This window comes from Chrysemys picta, chromosome 1 (assembly GCF_011386835.1).
Source record: "Chrysemys picta bellii isolate R12L10 chromosome 1, ASM1138683v2, whole genome shotgun sequence".
Classification (NCBI taxonomy): Eukaryota; Metazoa; Chordata; order Testudines; family Emydidae; genus Chrysemys; species Chrysemys picta.
The window spans coordinates 250,900,124-250,921,584 of NC_088791.1; positions in this window are offsets into that span (position 1 = coordinate 250,900,124).

Below are 21,461 nucleotides of genomic sequence, written 5' to 3' on the forward strand. Positions count from 1 at the left end.
CTGAACATTACAACTTTTGTTTTATTAGAGAGAGAGAGACAGTCTTTTGACATACAGGAGTCCAGTTTATGAATGTTTTTCTTCTTTCCAAAACAAATGTGATGTGTAACATCAGCTGCAATGAAATCAAATAAAGATGCTCAAAAAGCCTGGAAATCTAGCATATCTGCCATGATGGTGTTTAAAATGATGAGGACGGCTGCAGAGTTATTACTGAAGCTCCACATCTTTGTATTTGGTCTATTAGGGTTCTTACTGCATCCTCATCACCCAGGTATCAGTGCATCTTCCAGTGGTGCATTAAACAACATGACTAATGTCTGTCACACGTGGTTCGTTCTTTCTCTCCTTTGGGTGCCAGGGGGAAAAATGATGTGTGCAGTGGAGTGTATTGTTTTATGTAGAAATGATATGAACTCTGTGCTATGGGTTTATGTTAGTGAAGGCCACCCAGGTGGGAGCTCCTGGAGGTTAATGAATGAAGGGGAGGCAATGGTAGGCTCTTTACCATCACTGGCTTCCTCCCCTTACACCTGCACATATCATCAGCACTGATTGGCAGCTGTGCCACGCTCATGCTTGGGGAAAGGAATAAGGTGTCGCCAGTACGCCATCTTTTTGCTTCCTGAATCCTGGGGCTGCTCGGCAGCAGAAAAGCCCTTAATATAACTTAAAGCAGCCAAAGTGATGTGCACTCTGGCCTCTGGCTTGACCCCACCTTGGTTCTCCCACACCTCCTACAGTGTGTGTGTGGTGGGGGAGGGGAGGATCAGAGATGCTAGCAACAGCCTCCTCCCGGCCACCCGGTAGGACTGCTGTGAGGGGAAACCAAGCTCCTCTGTGCTCTGGATCCCCTGGGGGTGTTAGGCTTCAGGCTGCAGCATTGGTTCCTCCCTTGGCCTTTCTGGTGTATTTCCTGGGCACTGACTCTCAGTTTTCTACCTCTTCTTGGAAACTGGGCTCCTCAGTCCAGCCGCTCAAGGCCCCTGAGGTCGAGGACCAGTCCTGACCTCTGAGGTATGTCAGTTACTTAAACATCCCCTTTTCCCTAAACTCCACCCTGAAGATGTGAACCTTCTGGTTTACAGTTTAACCCTCCCAGGGACATGCAGCAGCTGTGTAGGAGTTAACATCCACTCATACACTGTGCACAGAATCTCACACATTTTGCTCTTTTACTTAATCACACAAAGCACAGGAGAGTACAGATCATACAAATCACTAAACATCTCTACCGCAATTACATCCCTCACCAGCTCACCCTTCCCTTGGGAGTCCTTACGGAGCATCAGTGTCCAGGAAGGCAAGCAGGGTATCCCCTGCCTCATGCAGTGTCACATGGTGAGTGGTCTCTCCCTCATGGAGTAGAGAAAACGTTGCACCCCCTCCTCCTGAACAGAACAGCTTCTGCCCTTTTAAAAATACCCTTGACAGCTTACTCACATGAGCACCGTCAAGAGCACTGCCTCTGTGGGTCACAACTGTGAATATCAAATTCAGAACAAACTGCTGAGAAATAGGGCAGACACACTCCAAAACTGGTGGTTATTCTCCCATATGATATACCAGACCAACAACAAAAGTAAACTTCTGGCTAACAAGAAGTCAGAAATGCAGCCTCTTTAGGTATTCCAGTCCTAGATTCAACAACCAGACACTAGACTTAATTATGAATGGCTGTTTAAAACCAACTTCATCAACCAAAGGGTTCTTCTGATCCCAAAGGACCAGCCATATGACCAGATCAATATATAACTCAGATCTTGCCCAATAATCATGCTGTTGCCAATCCTTTAGAATCTAATATCTAAAGGTTTATTTATAAAAGAAAGAAAGAAAAATGAGAGTTAAAATTGGTTAAAAGAATCAAATACCTACAGTAATTGCAAAGTTCTTGGGTCAGGCTTGTAGCAGTGATGGACTAATGTTGGCTTGTTAAGTCTCTGGTTGCTTCCAAATCATATGAAGGTCCTCAGTCCCTTGGTTAGAATGCTCCCATTAGTAAAAGTTCATGGTCCAGAGGTTTGAGCAGGAGAGAGGCAAAATGGAGATGCTTCCAGGGCCTTTTATAGCTTCTTCCACATGGAAGGAATCCATTGTTTCAAAAAAAGCCCTCCACACAGCTTGTGGAAAAATATAGGTAACAAGATGAAATTTGGAGTCACATGTCTATGCTGCTTCGCTTAGTTATAGCAGAGGCCATTACCCATACGCTAGTTAGAACATTCACATGAAAGTCCATCAGGTGTGGATGGGCGTCTTCCATCGTCCATTGTGAGTTAAGTGTACCTTGCTGGCCATTCAGCTTGAATAATCCTTCATGATGTGCAGGTTAAATACTTTGTGGGTGTTACCACATAAGCAAACACATTTGAAATACAGGTACATAGTTAATATTCTTAACTTCAGATACCAAAATGATATGTGCATACAAATAGGATAATCATATTAAGCAAATCATAACTTTTCCATTGACTTAACCTTAGTTGACACACTTTGTACAAGATTTGTTGTGATTATATAACAGTGGTAGCAACAATGATCTACATGATCTTACTTTAATCAGATAAGGTCACACGCACATAGCCCTGCAAGGTGACTTTGTTGCCAAGGAGACTTCTTCCCTGTATTGGGGGAGGGGATTCTGGGAAGGAACCAATCTTTTGTCTACAATGAATAGATTCAACTGCCCTCCCACAGAATTCATAAAGTGTACAGACATATTCAGAGATTATGACAGGAGCTAAGAAGGAATAGAATGAAGTTTTCATGTGTGGAGGATTCCCCCGATGCAGCACAAATCCCCATCTGACTTTCTGAGCTGTTTTAAAGACTCTTTGTGTTGTGCTGGTAGAACAGTGGTACCTCAGCAGCCTGAGAATCTGCTCCATTATCTACAGTATATTACTATAGCCAGTGATGTCATTTGTAACAATTATATGTATTCTCTTGGGATTGTTATATATATATAACACTGCAGTAGGGCTATATTTGCATGGGACAATTCCAAGAAAATGTCTTAATCAATAGTCTAATAAATTTTTGCACTACTTAGAGGTATACACTGTAGACAATGTTGTCTTTGCTTGGACTTAAGAAGTCAAGCATAAAGAGTTTTACAAGTCTTTCAATAGCTTCCCCTGATCCATTAAACTTAAAACAGATTAATCTCCAGGGAGAGTCAGCTTCCTGGACACTGCAATTACAGTGAAAGATGGCAAGCCAAAGACATCCATTTAATGGAAACCTACAGACCAATACAGCTAACTACATAACTCTAGTTTTCATCCTACTCACATCAAGGCCTCCATCATGTGCTGCCAAAGCATTCAATACTAACACCTCTAATCAGGCCCCAAAAGACAGAAGAAAATGCATCTCAGAATACTAGAATATGTGCAGACTGCAATGAGGAAAATCTAAGATCTCTGCTCATTTAAATCATCCTTTGGCTCATCTGGGAGACAGCTAATGCAACACTAAGAAGTGGTATCATAGTGTTTTTATGGTGACACTCATCTGTATATTAATAAAACTGCTATTTAGAATACCAAAGACTTAATGGAACAACTTTAATAGGAAAATATGCAGAGCTAAAAATTTATATGCAGAGCGTGTATCCTCCGTACAGCCTTTTAAGCAGTGGGATTAATAGGACGAAGCACAAGAAAGCTCCAAATATAAGCAATTTCAGAAGAGAAACATAATGTTCAAAAATACTAAACCCAAACCACATGATGACTATGGCTTGCAGCCATGTCATGTTGTACTATGCTCCTCTTTGTTCTCACAAACTAAGCAGGGCCTGGCTGGGTTAATACATGGATGGGAGATTGTAAAGGAATGAATATTCAGTATAAATAGTGCAGCAAGTAGCACTGTTGATTCTGCAGGGGTACTCTGCCCTTTGGGTCAGGAGTGATGCTAGGGAGCAGGTCTGGCTCCAGGCACCAGCTGAGCAAGCAGGTGCTTGGGGCGGCCAAGGGGAAGGGGCGGCACGTCGGGCTCTTCAGCGGCAATTTGGCGGAGGGTCGCTGTCCCTCTCGGAGGGAAGGACCTGCCGCCAAATTGCCGCCGAAGAAGAAAGCGGCGCGGTGGAGGGCTCCAGGGTTTTTGCTGCCCCAAGCGGCTTTTTTTTTTTTCCGCCACTTGGGGCGGCAAAAACCCTGGAGCCGCTCCTGCTAGGGGGGGATGTGTTGCTGTAAGCTCTGCGGTTTTGAGAAGATGTAGAACCAAGTGTTAATGTACAGCAGCTGCTGGTGCATAAAGTCTTCTATGTCAGCAGCTAGGTTGATACCTATTCCACAGATTAGCCCACACCCCTTCTATCCCTCACAGTATCATGCAGTGCTAAACCCCTACTTAAGCAATTAAAAAAAGCCCTAGGAAATTATTGTACAAAAAAACTTAGTTGTGAAGCAGTTAGGGTTCCTCCACACATGTTATAACTGACTCAAACCTGCAAAAGCAAGCAAATGGAAAGTTAAACCACCTAACAGTGTCTATCGTCTTTTCCTTCACTCATCTTACCATTGCCACAACTACCATACACCACAGACCATGCACCTCAGCCTTAATTCAGCTTCTCACAACCTTCCCTTCTCCGCATAATCCATAACCAAATTATCCCCTCTCAGCACAAAACCCAGCTGCACCAAACATCCACAAATAATAGTGTTAAGGGAGAAGGGAAGGGGGGGGCAGGGAGTTAAGGTTGCTGTGTCTGGCCTGCAGTGTCAATAGATGTGATTGTGGTAAGGTGTGAAGGAGAAGAGAGTATGTAATGTTAGGTAGATCAACTTCTCATCTCCTTTCTTCTGTGGTTTTGAGTCAGGTATGCTATAGATATAGAGGTAGCACCTTGTTGTGAAGCAGAATGTTCCTTTTTCCATGAAGTCAGGAGGGGAGCTGTACGCAGAGGGTCACCTCCACCAGCAGTCCCATTTGGGATTATTTGAATGACACAAATATTTTCTTGATGCTATATTTTTATTTGTTATAATGTTAAACTTAGGTACAAGCACATATATGTATATGCAGTGTATGAGTATGTATGTGATCTATATATATATGTACATATATATACACTCGGGGGCATATAGGATGTGTCTCTGTGTGTAAACACCTAAATAAAGCATTATATGAACATATAAAGAGGAAAATATTTTAGTCATTCCAGTAACTGAGTTATTGTGTCAGGCAATATTTAAATTCAACATTCAAGTGATTGATGTTTGAAATTCAACAATCTTTTTATTTGCCCTTAAAAGTAAATTTTAAATAAAAGCTTTAAAATTTTCCATTACTACTGGATCGCTGTACTCTTCCAAGTATTCATTTAATGGGAAATTTGTAATAAAACATAGCGCAGTCCATTGTGTATTTTATATTTAACACATTTTCTTTTTTTTCTCAGCACCACTTAATATCTTTTCTAAATCTTCCCAACCTATTTTTTTCCCCAGCCTATATCTTATCCATCTTTGATCCATAATAGTTTTCTCACACCTCTGTTGCTTAATCAGAATCTGTCTGGATGAGGCAGTAACAGCATTGCTTGAAAGCTCTTTAATCATTGTATTGAATTAATGCAATTACATGGCTGATGCATTAGAATTCTCACCTCTGGTCTATATATTTACAGCTCCTTTTGAGTCCTTTGTAGCCTTTTTTCACTATCCTGAAGGCAGGATCTCCATCCTCTATGAGCTTATCTGTTAGTGTTAGTAAACAGAGCAGCACACATGAAGATATTTGTAATAGAAAGAAGAAGAAAGAAGAATAAATAGCACACTAGCAAATAAAATAAGTGTTTTATTTTCTTAACTAAAAGGAGTTACTTTCAGTTTTCTGAAATAGGTTATGTATTCAGGAAGGAACTTTTACTGTTCCAATACTGTACCCTTGAGGCTTGAAATCCAAGTGTTTAGTTATACATGTAAATTGCATAAGGTTATTGTTTCTTGCATAATGAAACACTGAGAATTTTCTTAGTCCTGTGTATCTCAAGGGGTAAAAGCTCAAGGGGAGGTGAAGGTAATTCACAGAGAAGCATTTAGAAGATCAGAGTATAATTTAATATAAAATTGCAAAGAAATAACTTCCCATTGTGAGCTAAATGGATTCTGACTAGGGCAGGCATAGAATACTCTCTGCCAGTAGTTCATGTTACTACGTTTCAGCATATGAATCTTGGGCCAGCTCCTCAGCTGGTGTGAATCCACATAACTCTAATGACTTCAATGGAACTATGCCGATTTACACTGGTTGAGGATCTGGTCACTTATGTTTAATGGACTGTCTATTTGATTTAGTCTTGAGTTCACACTGGGTGGATTGGTTAATGAGTGGGAATTGTTCCCAAACAGAACACAGAGCTGATCCATGTTTGCTTATTAACCTGATATATCCAGTATGTTGCCAGCAGTGACAAATGTCCCAAAAGAAATAACATTTTGTCTCTGCAACTCACTGAACAGTACTGAAGGAATGAGTGGGAGGCACGAATTAGAAATGCAAAACTAACCCAACCCAGCTGCAGAATTATGTAGTCACTCCATAGTCAATGTTGAAGCTAGCTTCATTTAAAAGCTTGATTGCTAACTCCTCCCCAAACTTCTCCCAAAAAGAAACTGATTGTCCTAGAATTTTTCAGGACACAGCTCATCCTACAGTACATTTTTTACTGGGAAGTCTAGTGAAAATCCAATTAAGTTTATTAACACTTTGATATCCTGAAAATTTGACCGTGGTTTAGTTAGATTTAAAAAGTTCTTATTTTTCCTTGCTCATTACATCTCTAAAATTACCAGGAATTTCACATTTGTTTTGTTTTATTGGCTTTGATCAGGAGAAGTGCCCTTTAGTATTTTCAGGATAGATTAGTCAGGGAAAGATAAAAAGATCTAACGAGTAGTTTTTAAATGCATCAAGAACAGCTTTTACAGTATAAAGGTTTTTAAATATAAACTGACCTGACTCCAGCTGACAGACTCAGTCAGAGGTGTTGGGGAAAAGGGTTAAGGAAATGTAGAGGAAATGTGAGGAAGGCAGAGTCTGAGATGGGCTATAGGGTAGAAAGAAGGAGAAAGAGCTAGGGGACCAAAGGGACATGAGCTGTACATGTGGGGCTGGGGCACACAGAGAGTGGGGAGAAGCTGTGCTTCTCAATATCAGACAGAATGTGAAGCACCAAGAGACATTGGAAAAAAGGTACATGCAGTGGGGCAGGACACTAGTGGTGTAGGGGTGCCTGGGATTATAGTGCTAGAGGTAACATGGGATGGGGAGAAAGGGGGTGGAAGCTGAATGCAGTGAATTGGGGAGGCATGTAGGATGTTTCGGGGGGGGGGCAGGGGCTTGCAGTGACATAGAAGGGGACAGAGAAGGGGAAAGTTTTCCCTTCTCCTCCATTCCCCTCTCCCATCCAGTACTCCTGTATCCCATACAGGTATAACTCCCCCCATCACACACTCTCCTATGGACTTGCTAATGTCTGCAGCAGAGCGAGCACTGCTTTGGTTAGCTTCATAAAATCTGCTGGAGCATGGCTCCCCTCCTGCAGGCTTTAGGTCTAAACCAGTTTAAAGTGATGATTGTATTAAAAAAAAAAAAAAAAAAGAGGGAAATTCTTGAACAGGAACCTCTGCTAGTAGGGAGTTAATGTTGAAAGTATATTTCAGTGGAGATTGGCCAACACACCTCCCACCAAAATTACCCCTTTCTTTACAAAAATCTGCACCTTATAAAAACCCCAACTATTAGGAAGGCTGGCAATGAATGGTGCCAGAGACACAGCCTGTTCCCTACTGTTATATAATCCTTCATCACTCCTGGCCACCTCACTCAGCATATGCTGCCCACCCCAAGTTAAACTGCCTCAAAATAAAACTTGCAAAAAATGTATGGAAAGGTCAAAATAGCAAATTTCTATTAAACAAACTCCACTGTGGGAATCAAGTGTGACAGGTGAACAGTGTTAACTAACAAAGCCTGTACTGTAGAGGCACTATCACTTCTGCCCTCTCCCTGCCCCCCATGGCCTCGTAATGCCCTAACTCAATAAGAGTTTTTAATAATGTTCTGTTTTATTAATAAACAAACTATTCTTCTAGTTTTAATTGATTCTACTATAAAATAAGATTGGGCTTTTCTCATTGTTTACATATATAGATCTTTAAATTGTTCCACATTTTAAAAAATCTGCAACAAATCCCCCTCCCCCCTCCCGGCATTTAGCCACTATAATAATGGGTGCTAGCCAGGATGACAAAACCCCCTCCTTTTGTAGTATAGATGTGGATAAATAGCCCTTCTTCTTAGACTCCTTTTTTCTCAGTGGGATCTTCCAGATCTCCTAAGACTGAGTCTGTTTTCTGCTGCTCGTCTTTGGACAGCAATCAAAGAATCCAGAGAAGGATATTTTTTCAAGAGGGAAAAAGAAAACCACCTGGTCCTGTAGCCAACACTAATTGAATTTGCAGCCTCTGGGTCTGTCATCTAACTGTATGTTCTTTGTCTTAGTGAATTTCAGAATTTCTTTGTATTCATGTATTTATAAATGTCCCATGCTATTCCTGTCCTGAATAATTACAAAAGACCAGCTTGAGGTTGGCCTGTGTGCATCCATACCAGTGCATTCATGGTGTATGCATCCAGACCAGCTTGTGGCTGGCCTGGGTGGTCCATTTGTGTGTGCATTTGGCCTCTGTACCAGTACATAGCAGAATAGATTTTCATGGTGGGTCATTAAATGTAGCAATGCATCCCGGTTTTTGGACCCTCAAATACATGAATACTAGAAAATCCTGGGGTGACACTCATTGAAGGCACTGGGAGTGAATCATAGCTTGCAGTGAAAGAATAGGGCTTCTGGATTCTAACCTTAAAGAGGCCATGCATCGTTTATTTGGGCAGGTCACTTTTTCTCTTTGTGCCTTAACTTCTCTATCTGGGTCACTAGAAATCACTGACCACCCCCCCCATATTTGACCCCAGTGTTTACAAAACGAAGGGTTCAAAAAGTATTACACCACTAAAAATGAAGCAAAGCTTACACTGGAACTTACTCTTCACCTAGGGTACGTCTTCACTTACCGGAGGGTCTGGTGGCAGGCAATCGATGTTCTGGGATCGATTTATCGCGTCTTGTTAAGACGCGATAAATCGATCCTGGAAGTGCTCGCCGTCGACGCCGGTACTCCAGCTCAGCGAGAGGAGTACGCGGCATCGACGGGGGAGCCTCCCTGCCGCATCTGGACCCGCGGTAAGTTCGGACTAAGGTACTTCGAATTCAGCTACGTTATTAACGTAGCTGAATTTGCGTACCTTAGTCCGAAGTGGGGGCTTAGTGAAGACCAGGCCCTAGATTCAAAGAGTTTAAGACCGGAAGAGACCACTGTGAACATCTAGTCTGACCTCCTGCATGACACAGGCCATAGAACTTCCCTGAATAAATTCCTGTTTGAATGAGCGCATATCTTATAGAAAAAAATATCTTGATTTAAAAAGTGCCAATGATGGAGAATCCACCATGACCCTTATTAAAGTGTTCCAATGATTAATTACCCCCATTGTTAAAAAATTGTCCTTTTTTTTCAGGCTGAATTTATCTAGCTTCAACTTCCAGTCATTGGATCTTTTTATATTTTATATAGGTACATCCATGATTCTGTGTGCCCATCTCATCAGATCTATGTTGAGGCAGCATAAAGCAAAAGAAACAAAAAAAGACTCAACTACTGCATACCAACAGAAAGTTACTTTTTAACAAATAACATGTTATACCATGCATAGCTAAAAGATCCTGCAGGTTTGAAGCCTCTGAAAACTTCCCATCTTTTAAATAAACACATTCACTAATCCTTGTATTGTCTGTCAGAAGTACATCATTGTCTTTTATGTAGAGAGTGATTTACAATAATTAAATATAGTAGTCATTGGGAAAGAAAATAGAAAACTGCTGGTATAAATTAAAGACATTTTCTCAAGTGGTAAAGAATAAGGTCACCTTTGGTGATTAGGCCTAACAATCTTCAAGACAACCCAGGAACTGTTTTTCATTTTGTATAAAAATGATATTTAATGAGCTAGCAGGTTGGTTCTTGGAAGTCACGATAGAACATTTGTCAACTGCTTGATATAAATGACAGATGTTTACATGTAATAGAGCAGTGGAACAAATTTTGTTAAGAAGGGTATGAACCAGATGTTCACAACATTGGCATTTTGAGAGGAAAACGTCTTTTTACATTGTCTATGACTCATGAGCCAAAGGAAAATGTGTTTATCACAGGAACTAGCATTTGAGACATTATCCTTTCAACAGCAACATAAAAGTGATGAAGTAGCAAGCATAGGAAAGTACCTAAACAGCGCTTACATTTTACAAATACTTGTGGGACATGGTATGAAATCCTTTACACTGTCTTTATCGGTATTTTTTCAGATTGAAATCTAAGCACAAAGGGTTCAGAGGCATTACTACATGTAATATCTGCTCAATTAGTTTTAATCAATCATAAATGAAATCTGAAGGATTTTGAGGAGGGAAAATTAAATAGCACTCAGTTTTCTCTCCAATTTTGTTAATGTACTCAGGGCAACCAGAGCCTCTTCAACTGCCTGTGTTCCTCAGCCTTCTGGCTAAGAGAGGTGAAAACATTATCTAGTATCCTAAGGAAGAGTTAAAGATTTGGTGCTATTGACAAAGCTTTTCATCTTCTCTGTTAAGAGAAACAAGACTGGAAGCTTTAGGTAATCCAGAAGCTTCAGATTTTACTCCAAATAGCTCTCAGAGTGTTTTAAAAAATCCTTTAATTTAGATGAGAGGAATGTCAAATTTAATCCTTAGTTTTAGGGTTTAAATTAAGGGGGAAATAAGGGATGGTCTCCCTTGTTAAAATAGATTTCATTGAAAGTGTATAAGAAGTGGATGGAATGGAAAGAAATTCCTTTTGATCAATATTCAGAATTCAGTCCCTCATTAGACTGCTAGGAGTTTTGCATTTTGAGAGTCAAATGATTATTGGTTAGCTAGGAAGATATTTATTAACAGATATCCATGGCAACTTTGAGGTTAAGAATATTAATCCAAGCTTGAAAGTGAGTCTGAAAATGGTCACAGCACCAGCTGGATTATGAGAACTTTTCATAAAATGCTTTCCACCATATTCAACTCCTCCACCTGTGAGGTACAATTTCTAGTTTTGCTGATGGTGAGATTCCCAACAAAAATATAAATGTTGTTGCTGTTGAGAATGTTTATGGCCAAATGCGTGGGCTGAAAACTGAATTCCTCTCCCACCACATTTGAAAACAAGGGCAAATATTTGCATTTGCTCCTATGATAAACTTCACATCTGCTGAGCAGCCTAATGCCAAAACACCTGCAAGACAAGCCAGTAGTCTCTGTTTTCTGTTTCCTGGACTTGGTATATCAGAGAAAAACAACAGGGCTATCCTGTTTCTTGTTGTATCACCCATTTTTATTTAGCTAAATAGATCCTACCAGGGATATATAATAATTGCAATATAACAGTAACTTCATGCTCCACTATAATGATTAAGGAATATCAATTATGTGGGCTTCAAGGCACAGAGCAGACTCAATGCAATTTCCTTTCCAGTCTGGAGGAAACAAAAATGAACTGTCAATGAAGGCTATAGTCCAGCCTAAAAATCAATAGAAAAACAAATTATTGCCCAGCACTTTTCATTCAAATCTTAAAGCTCCTTATGAAATCATAAGAAAAAGGAAGAATGCACTTCATTTTTTAGATCACTTTCATTATATCTGGCATCAATATTGAACCTCACTGGAGTGCAAAGATACCAGCAGAGCTATAAGTCAGGTATTTGTAGTTTATTTTATTAGTACTACACTGAACCACAAAATAGATAAAGCTGTTTTATGGCTTACATCTGTTGAATAATAAACCATACGGCTGTGGAGTAAAGCCTGTGCAGCTGTAATTTACTGTAAATATCCAACTCCAGATAGCTGTGGAGATAAAAAACTTGTGGCATGTACTCAGGTTTTATCCCACTACCCTTCACTAGATGAATATTTATGGTACACTAACACTTGTGGTTTATGGGTTAATTAAGCACTTCTTAGGAGGTTTTTTTCTGGGCATTTTCTTTTATGTATAACAGATATTATGGTTCACTTTGAATGGAGAACACAGAATGCCCCCTGCCCCCTTTTTTTTTCTTTTTCTTTCTTCCTTTCTTTTTTTTTTTTTTTTTTTGCTTCTGATCTATTTAGAAAGTTGTTCACTATAGAGTCAAAGTAGTGGCTTCATTGTTAAGGTTGTTGTAAGACACTTTCCAATATTTCCAATAGTTCATCTTCTCACCGATTTTTGAAAAAAACCCCACTTCTTTCTGAATCAGATTCCCTATGTGCAATCTCTGCACAGGTGACAGGATTTTTTTGGATAGTATGAAGTTAATTTGGAGGCCATTTTGGAGTTATAAGACTCTGCAAAGTAACAATTTTGAAAACTGTTACACATTTATTTTGCACACACAAGTCAGAAATGTTGATGTAAAGCCTTCTGAACCTTTTATACGTTAATCCTTGGGTAGAACTAGTGCAGAGGATTTGTTTTTAACTATATTTGAGTGCAAAAGGTTTTAGTGATTAGTATAGATGCGTACTGACAGGAAACTTTGATCTGCCACAAATTCTCAAATTTCAGGTAACGTGCTGGGACGGGGGTTGGTTTTTAATTTGAAGCCTCACATATAAAATCTATTGTGACAGAATGTATGCCTGTGTTCACACACTATACACTATTGTAATAATTTTTGTACAAAGTATGCCTTGTGAGGTATCATTTGGAGGCACATAATTTGCTGGTCAGTATTGTCCTGGTTGAAATATATGTGGCAACATTGTATGTGAAGTTATAAAGTACCCCTGTATGGTGTTATTAACACATGTTCCAAATCCCACTGCTCTGCCCAAACAAAAGTTGGCAAACAGATCTGTCCTATTCAAAGGAATGTGTGCTCTGCTTCATTTACATTTAAGCAGAAAACAGAGTCATCAAACAGGAAGGGAAAGAAAGGAAGCTGAAATAGGTGAGGAAAAAGCAGCAGGGAACATCCTTCCACATAGACTTTTTGTCTCCTGGTGTGCAATTGAAAATATTTTTCAAGAAGGGAACTGAAACTATAAAAAGGGAGGGACAAACATGCAGTCACCTTTCTCTCTCCTTGTCCATTGCATTCACTGTGCTGCAAGTGACAAAGGAAGCAAGTGTTGGACTCTGGAGAAGGGTTTGGTCAGTAAGACTGCTGAAAGCATATGGTGAGAAATTTTGCTTGAATCTCCTATAGTTTGTTAAGTTAAGATGTTTACTAACACCTGTCTTTATTTTTCTTGTAACCATTTCTGACTTTTATGTCTCATTACTTGTACTCACTTAAAATCTCTCTCTTTGTAAATTACAGTTTCTTCCTTGGCAGTGCTTTTGTCAACTCACCCCATCCCAAAGTCATCCTTCAGAGCGCCTCTCCTAGACCATAAATGCTGACCTGGCTCTCTATTGTCCCCCTTAGATTCCTACTTTTGCTATAAACATTTTATGATGGATTCCCCCCCCAGGTGCTACCTGGAACTGGGCTACATCTGAGCCCTCTGACCCACCAGCCTGGGCTGCATCTCGCACTGTGCTGCTGTGACAAGTTGCAAAGCCCTCCAAGCTTGCACTTTCACCAGCATTCACACAGTTATGGACACACCCAGCTGCCCTTACATGCAGGCTCTCTAACCACCAGCCTCCAAGCCTAGGACCCCAGAGCAGTACTATCTTACCCTGGTCAAATCTGGCCAGTATATGGGTTTAACACCCAGTCCGCCTCTCCCTCAATGTGAAGAGGACCATGCACACTTGTGGTAACTGAGCTGAGATTTTCCCCAGATACCTTAGTCAAACGCACACTGGTTTGGATTAAAACATAAAATTAGTTTATTAACTACAAAAAGATAGATTTTAAGTGATTATAAATTATAGTAAGCAGATGAAAGCAGATTACCTAGTAAATAAACAAAAATGCAAACTGATCTTAACATACTAGATAACTAGGATATGAAATACCCTGAGTGATAAACAGGCCGGCAGGTTCTTAAGGCACAAGCTGCCTTTGCTTTGCCACTTAGGTTTCCCAGGTTTTCACACACACACCATCACTTCCCCCAGTTCAGTCTTTGCTCCTCAGGTATTTCCAGGTGTGTTGTTGTAGGGAGAGTGAGGTACCATCATGATGTAATTTCCATCTTTTATATCTTCTTCCCACTTGCTGGAAAGCTCTTTTACTGTGACCTGGGTCAAACAATTCCCATTGTATAGTGCTATCTCTGAGAGGTTTCTACTTACACAGTTCATGGGATAATCCTTGTGCTTGTGTGCATTTCCTCAATAAGCCATTAACATTGTTTGGCCTTTTACTGTTGTACCTGAAAGGCTGCTTGTGGGTGTTTTCAACCTCATGTGTTTCAGTAATACATACATAGCCAAATTTCATAATTTCACGTACAATGATAGCACATAAAGTCCAATGAGATATTAATGTCTAGCAGATCAAGACTTTTAGAATGATACCTCACAAGGCATACTTTGTGCAAAACATATCCTAATTACTTGATAATGGTGAATAAGAGGATGTCAGGGTGTCACACATTTCTCCCAAAAGAAGCGCTAGGAGAAACTGACACTGTCCTTCCTACTCATTGAGATACTACCACTTCCCTTAACTCCTCTATGGGATTTCTGCGTGTGATGCTGGGGAGAATGTCTCCTGCAGGCACTCCAGGGAGCAGCGAATAAAGGAACTCCATAGAGACATGAATCCTCTCCACCATACTTCCCACATAAAGAAGTCTCTTTTCCCCTCCTCCATACCTCTTGGTGTGAGACACACAGACTTTGAGCCTTCTCCTCCCAGTAAGAACTTCAGTTGGACAGCCTCCTCCTCAAGATGCAGCAGATGGTGGAGAGATCTTCTCTAGCTTTACTCAATATTAAAGTTTTTGGCTGGGAATACAGTTGTATCTGTGGTGACTGAGATCCCTGATACATTAGATAAACATGAATGTCAGTGAGAGTGAGTGACACAAGTGAGGTAATATCTTTTAATGGATTAACTTCTGATGGTGAAAGGGACAAACTTTAAAGTGACACAGAGGTCTTCTTCAGGTTTGGCAGTGAGTGAGGTAGTGATCATAGGTGCCGACTCCATGGGTGCTCCGGGGATGGAGCACCCACGGGGAAAAATTGGTGGGTGCTCTGCATCCACCGGCAGCTCCCCACCCCGCCCCCCTACCCCAGCTCATCTCCACGTCCTCTCCGCCTCCGCCCCCTCCCCTGAGCATGCCATGTGCCTGCTTTTCCCCCCTAGCTCCCAGTGCTTGCACCACAAAACAGCTGGCGCACTCGGGGAAGAGGTGGGGCCGGGTCAGGGATTTGGGGAAGGGGTCCAATAGGGACAGGGAGGGGGCAGAGTTAGGGAGGGGACTTTGGGGAAGAGGTTGGAATGGGGGCGGGGTGGAGTTGGGGTGGGACCAGGGGCGGGTGGCGGGGGGAAAGTTGGCACCTATGATTGCAAGAACAGGATGAAACAGCTGAAAGAGGAAACCCTGTATTTATCCAGTGAAGATTCCTGCAGTCACAATGAATCAGTGGTATAAATGACACATTTTGATCTGTCTGTAAAGGGTGAGGGGGAATGTGATTGTTCCTGTGGATAAAGAACAGAGGAATACATGAACACTGAAGATAACATATTTTTTCACCGGGACTCATCTTCCCTTTATTTCCTCTCTGCTCTGTGTTTGGCCTAGGTGCCTTTTTGGTTGCAGACCTTGACACAATAGTAAGCTGTGCCTTTTTGATCCATATCTTCAGGATAGCTTACTGCAGTGTATTCTGTTTGGGACTGCCAATGAAAGTATCTGGAAAGTACAGCTAGTGGAAAATGCAAGGTTAATCCTTTAAGTAGGTCAATATACTGTAATAATAAAGTATATTAATTAATAATAATATTTAGCTCTTACATAGTACTTGTTATCAGAAGACAACATACAACACCGCTGCTGCATGCTCAGGACTGGCTGCCTGTTATTTCCAAGCACATTTCCAGGTGTTGGTTATGATCTCTAATATGCTGAATGGTTTGTGGATCCCCTCTTCTCTTATGTCCCATGGGATTCACAGTGTGCTGGGTCTTTCTAGTTGTTGGTTCCTAGGGTCCAACTCTTCAAAGCTCATAGCAGGGTGGCCTTAGTAGGTGTGCCATGCTCCGTCAAGGGATTTACTGGCATCCAAGTCTGTGAGTTGCAGGATACTGTGTAAAATGTGTTTGTTTGGTCTCGCTCTATAGATCAATGTATTAGGGGATCAGGGGTTCTATGATGTTATCAATGTGCACAACGTTCTGTTCCTGAGTCACTAAAGCTTTTAGAAAATATTTTGCTATTTTACAAGTGATTGTTTTTAATTATGTGAGGTGTCCGGCCACTTTAATGATGGACACTGGTACACATTTCAAAACAAACGGCATCACTGTATTGAGGGAGCAAGAGAGCCACAGTCTCTGCACTCCCCCATATTGCAGTTCTGTGGGTCATCAGCTCAGTGATCACCTCAACCAGTCACTGGAAAAGAAAGTCAGCAAATCAAGCTGATCAAATTGAAATCAAAGAAGAAAGACCTTAAAAATTAATCAAATTTATTTATATAAAAGCAGTTTTGCAAGAAAATAAGATCAAAATCAAAGCAAATTGCAGCAACCTACAAACCCAGCAAGGTAACAATTACACAACAAGGGACTCTACAAAAGATTTTGACCTATCATTAACTCTTCTTGCTCAGCAGCATACTCAGTCACTAATTATGAAAGTCATGGACAGAAACCTGATTGATCAATGCTGAATCCCCCGGAAGAAAACAATAAAAATGCCTTATCAATAAACTTTCTACAAAGCTACAAAGGGAAACAAATGAAATTTAAATTTAACAAGTTAACCATGTGATTAACACACAGTGGGATCACTTTAGGCATTTAACTTTGCTTCTTGCCAAGATATAATCCTACTGAGAGTTAGCTGCTTTCCACAGTGGACTCATAAAAGAGATTCAGTGACATTACAGAATCCACAGCCCCCTGCTTTCAAAGCTACAGTTTAAAACAAATCTGTGTTTTAAACATTAAGACATAGTTTACAACTACTTGTTAGAGAAGTAAAGGGATACTCTTTTCTGGGACAGATCATGGTCTTGAATTTGACACCACTTTTATCACATTCCTTTTGAAAGCTCCCTCAATGCTCAATGCAGCCAAACTCTCTAGAATGATAAAAGCCTCTCCTCCCTATTGATGTAGCTATGTGTTTAGGTGCATGATGTATATTTAACCACATGGTTAAATTATGTAAATGAAGGGCAGAGGATCTAAATTTATAGACAATCCAGAGTTACAGCAGAAATTCCCTCCTTGATGCAACCACTTGTGTCTAAATATTATGGCATATACTAGTGGTTCTCAAAGCCGGTCCGCCGCTTGTTCAGGGAAAGCCCCTGGCGGGCCGGGCCGGTTTGTTTACCTGCTGCATCTGCAGGTTCGGCCAATCACAGCTCCCACTGGCCACGGTTTGCTGCTCCAGGCCAATGGGGGCTGCGGGAAGTGGCGCGGGCCGAGGGACGTGCTGGCCACCCTTACTTCTGCGCTACTGTCTGCAGAGCTGGGCCCTCAGTCAGCAGTCGCCACCCTCTGGCCACCCAGTTCTGAAGGCAACAGTGCAGAAGTAAGGGTAGCATGGTATGGTATTACTACTCTTACTTCTACACTGCTGCTGGCGGGGCGTTACCTTCAGAGCTGGGCACCTGGCCAACAGCTGCTGCTCTCTGGCCACCCAGCTCTGAAGGCAGCACAGAAGTAAGGGTGGCAATAGTGTGACTCCCCTAAAATAACCTTGCGACCCTTCTGCAACTCCCTTTTGGGTCAAGATCCCCAATTTGAGAAACGCTGATCTCCCCCATGAAATCTGTATAGTGTAGTGTAAAAGCACACAAAAGACCAGATTTCATGGTACGTGATGCGTTTTTCATGGCTATGAATTTGGCCCTACATATACTGCATAGGTCAGTTGTTGAGCCCATACATTTATAAGTGGGAGAAAGGGCCACGGTATGAGCTTGGGACTTCAGGAGACCCAGGGTGAATTCCCACCTCTGTCACAGACCTCCTTCTGTGACCTTAGGTAAGTAAGGGTGGTATAATTGGGCCTGGTCTGAAAAAAAAAAAAATGCCACGGAATGTTATTTGTCCATGTACTGGATGAATAAGAAACATTATTTTTGAATATTTTTTTATTTAAAAAATGACAAACTGAGCAATGAGTTTTATTGAAACAAATTACTCAACTGGCTTTGGTTTATGCAAATATTTGTTTCTGTCTCAATCTAGTGTTGATTTCCATCCTAGAAGTTTTTGCAAGGTTGAATACAGTACCTGCTCAATCCCTCATGCCCCAGGGGCACATGGTGCTCCAAAGCAGGCCATGACTCTGCTCCATATATATTGGCAATAGAATATGTGGGAGTCTATGATGGGTGTACACATGCCCCACACACTGGGAGCTCTGCACAATGCCTGCCAATGCTTCCCCTGCAGCAGTACCACACTACCCTTTCCTGCTGGCTGTGTCTTAAAGGATGATCTGGGCCACAGTATTTTGTGATCCCTGTGACACATGATATCAGTGGTGTTGGTCTTGAATGCTGGTCCACAGGCCTAGACAGTCCCAACCTGCCACTAGCTGCTAAAATAGCAACTGAACTCTAACAGAGGACTCCAGGCCTGGTTGGTGGAACCCTGGGGGTCCTAATTGGTCCCCAGCCTCTATTTAACCCAAGCACAGGAACAGGAAGTTGTCCAGGTAACTGGGTTTTCCCTGCTCAGGACTGCTTTCCTTGCAATACCTGCTCCTAATCTCCTGGTAACCTGACCCTGTCTGCCATCTGACTCCTGGTTTATCCTCTGGCCTGTCTCAAACTCTGATCTCCTGGCGATCGGACTCTGCCTGACACCTGACTCTCATTTTCCCTTCTGGCCTGTCTCAAATTCTGATCTCCCAGTGATTGGACCCCACCTGACTCTCGACTCCTGCTCTGACCAAAAGGTCAGACCACCCATGTCCTGATTGTGACACATACCCACAAAATGGTGCGTTCAAAATAGCATTTCAGCTGTGGAGTATTATAAATAGCTGATTTCTTCTGAGCCTTCTGCAAATATGAAAAAACAGTACCTGTTTATGTTATGGAATTTAAAGTGCCTATAAACCTATTGCTGTATTAATTGATCCTTTAAATTAAGCCAAGTATTTTTATTTCTATTCAGTGAACATACTTATGTAACGCCAACCCACACACGGATGTCAGCAGCAGGGATCAAACCTGGGACTTCTTGGGCTAAATGCATGAGCCTCCATTGTCAGCTAAAAGATTCATCTATCTTGTAGCCAAGGCTGTAGTAGGCTCAGTAATATCAACCTGGTCTAGCCACCACTAGAGGGGGACAGAGTGCCACTCTGAGCAGGAGGCTCCATATACAAACTTGGATTTCAGGCAGTGTAGGGCACTGGATTAAGATTTAGGAGACCTTAGTGCTATTCCCAAACTCTACTATTGACCTGCTGTATGACTTAGGGCAAACCACTTCACCTCTTTGGGCCTCTGCTTCCTTTTCCACACATTGTCTGTCTCATCTATTTAGCCTATAAACTCTTTGGAAGCAGGGATCATCTCTCACTATGTGTGTATACAGTTGTTACCCAGGGTTTTCAGAACCCCTAACAGGGAAAAATTAACTATTTCACTCCAGGTGGTCAGGAATAAATTCATAGGAACACAGAATTCCATCTGATAAGATTCATGCAAGTCCGCGTGTTCTATCTAAAAACTGCGGTTTATTAGATTTAAGCACACACAATCATAAGTAATAGGTTTAGCATATCCTAGATGTTTACCTAACAACTGGAAAGGTATTCAGTAATTAACAGTGAGTACGCAGTGGCCAGTTGTTCAATGGGAGAGAAAGAGTGTCAGGAAAAACATCTCTCAAGATGGCTTCAGAGGTCCAAAGTACACTTTATTAGCTAATGTTTTATAACTAACTTCTACACATAAATGAAGATATCGTATCTCCTAGAACTGGAAAGGACCTTGAAAGGTCATTGAGTCCAGCCCCCTGCCTTCACTAGCAGGACCAAGTACTGCTTTTGCCCCAGATCCCTAAGTGGCCCCTTCAAGGATTGAACTCACAACCCTGGGTTTAGGAGGCTAATGCTCAAACCATTGAGCTATCCCTCCCCCCTAAACACATAGGTCATAATAACCTCTACTGGATGATCACTTTTCCTAACATTCAATAAACTTTCTAATATCAGAGGCATCTAGACTCAAGGTTTTCCAGCCACCAAGATTTTCAGTTTCACTTGTTTACTTGTTTGTCCCCTCCTCCCATTCTGATTAGCAGAAACTGCCCACCTTGCTTCTAAAAGCCTGTCTCCAAATTAACCCTTAACTATGTGGTGTTCTATTTCATTAATTCATGGTAGTTAAATGCACATAATATGGTTGCAATTGGCTTGATCACATTCTGGGGTACACACCCTCCTCAAATCCAAGGTAACACAATGTCTAACACAATGGGGCTCTGATCTTGGTTGGGGCCTCTAGACACTACCATACTACTACTACTACTAATGCAGCATTGCATCATACACCATTATCAATTACTATTAATACAGGGTCGGACTCTGAGGTCCTTGTTCCTTTTTTATTCAGTCTTTTACTCAGGCTAATTCCCACTGAAGTAAGGACTCACCATCTAATGGGGAGCATAGTAGCTTCCTCTTCTTCAGAACCATTTCAGTGTATCCTAAGAACACCTATCCTATTGCACTTCTTTGTGGTTTTTATCCCAGGATCTCAAAGAACGATACCAACATTAATTAAACAACAACAACCCATGATAAATTATTGCAACCTTTTTGCAGATAGGTAAACTGAATCACAGAAAGACAAATTAACTTGGCCAAGATCAGCAAAAGAACTAGGAATGTAAATTAGAAGTCAGAGATGACCCATGCCTGCTGATAATGTGTGTGTGTGTGTTACTGAGCATACTCAGTCCTTGTGAGCATGCTCAGTACAAGCAAGCAGCAAATCTTGGGGGGCACATGGCCCCACATACTCCCCCACCACTCATTGCCTCTGTGAGAAGTCATGATTGTCAACCTATTTCTAATCACTAGACAACACTTCTTTGCACATTCTTTTGTTCTAGGGGCCAGTGTAACCATGCCTCAGTGGGTTACAACTAAGGATGCCAAATTCAGGACAAACTGCTGAGAAATAGGGCAGATACACCCCAAGACTGGTGGCTAA